Raw genomic sequence first — 2,467 nt, 5'->3', positions numbered from 1 at the left:
ACACAGACCACGGACACACACAGACACACACAGACACCCACAGACACACACAGACCACGGACACACACAGGCACACACAGACACCCACAGACACACACAGACACACACACACACACACACACACAGACACACGCAGACACACACAGACACACACGGACACAGACGGACACACACAAACACACACAAACACACACAGACACACACAGACAAACACAGAGACACACAAACACACACAGACACACACAGACACACAAACACACACAGACACACACAGACACACACAGACCACGGACACACACAGACACACACAGACAAACACAGACACACACAGACACACACAGACCACGGACACACACAGACACACACAAACACACACAGACACACACAAACACACACAAACACACACAAACACACACAGACACACACAGACACACGCAGACACACACAGACACACACGGACACAGACGGACACACACAAACACACACAAACACACACAGACACACACAGACAAACACAGAGACACACAAACACACACAGACACACACAGACACACACAGACACACACAGACACACACAGACCACAGACACACGCACAAACACACACAGACACACACAGACCACGGACACACACAGACACACACAAACACACACAGACACACACAAACACACACAAACACACACAGATACACAGACACACACAGACACACACAGACCCCGGACACACACAGACCCCGGACACACACAAACACACACAGACACACACAAACACACACAGACACACACAGACACACACAGACACACACAGACACACACAAACACACACAGACACACACAGACCACAGACAGACCACAGACACACACACAGACACACACAGACACACACGGACACACACAGACACACACACACACACAGACACACAGACACACAGACACACAAACACACACAGACACAGACACACACAGACACACACACACAGACACACACACAGACACACACAAACACACACAGATACACAGACACACACAGACACACACAGACCCCGGACACACACAGACCCCGGACATACACAAACACACACAGACACACACAAACACACACAGACACACACAGACACACACAGACACACACAAACACACACAGACACACACAGACACACACAAACACACACAGATACACACAAACACACACAGACACACACAGACACACACAAACACACACAGATACACAGACACACACAGACACACACAGACGATGATGATGATGATTGATGTAAATATGCTAGTTAGCTAGCTACTATATTTCTTTACTGGTTGTGAAGGGTGGGCTGTCATCTGATTGTTGATGATTGATGTAAATATGCTAGTTAGCTAGCTACTATATTTCTTTACTGGTTGTGAAGGTGGGCTGTCAGCTGATCGTTGATCATTGATGTAAATATGCTAGTTAGCTAGCTACTATATTTCTTTACTGGTTGTGAAGGTGGGCTGTCAGCTGATCGTTGATCGTGATCGTGATGGTTAATGTAAATCTGTTCGTAATTTTACTGATTGTGAGGGTGGGCTGTCAGCTGATCTATCTATGTTGATGGTTAATGTAAATCTGTTCGTTAGCTCTGTTTATTTTACTGGTTGTGAAGGTGGGCTGTCAGCTGATCGTTGATCATTGATGGTTAATGTAAATCTGTTCGTTAGCAAGCTCTGTTTATTTTACTGATCGATCTGTTTCCTCCTTCTGCTGCTGGTATAATAATAAATAACCAGGCCGAATATTGGTGACGATGTGGGCGAAATCAAATATTAATCAAATGCAATGCTGCTGTGTCAGTACTGATTATATTTTTTGAACTAAACAGTGAGCTACACACTTTACCAGTGACCACTTCTCTCACAGCCCTGCGTGTTTGAAAACTGTGGGCATCAATCTCAGTACAGGTTCAAACTGGGTAAAAGGCGCAAGCAGACACAAGTGGAGCTCTGTACAGTCAATCACATTCAATCAATTATGTTTATAAAGCCCTTTTTACATCAGCAGATGTCACAAAGTGCTTATACAGAAACCCAGCTTAAAACTCCCCTAAACAGCAAGCAATGCAGATGTAGAAGCACAGTGGCTAGGATAAAACTCCCCTAAACAGCAAGCAATGCAGATGTAGAAGCACAGTGGCTAGGAAAAACTCCCTAAACAGCAAGCAATGCAGATGTAGAAGCACAGTGGCTAGGAAAAACTCCCCTAAACAGCAAGCAATGCAGATGTAGAAGCACAGTGGCTAGGAAAAACTCCCCTAAACAGCAAAGCAATGCAGATGTAGAAGCACAGTGGCTAGGAAAAACTCCCCTAAACAGCAAGCAATGCAGATGTAGAAGCACAGTGGCTAGGATAAAACTCCCTAGAATGTGTAAATCAAGAGAACAGACGGGGGAGGTGAACTTGACAACTTGTGGGCAGTGGATTCCAAGCAACAGATG

Source organism: Oncorhynchus keta, chromosome 25 (genome assembly GCF_023373465.1).
Source record: "Oncorhynchus keta strain PuntledgeMale-10-30-2019 chromosome 25, Oket_V2, whole genome shotgun sequence".
Taxonomy (NCBI): Eukaryota; Metazoa; Chordata; class Actinopteri; order Salmoniformes; family Salmonidae; genus Oncorhynchus; species Oncorhynchus keta.
The sequence above is the reverse complement of the archived record's forward strand: the minus strand, read 5'-3'. Positions refer to the sequence as shown.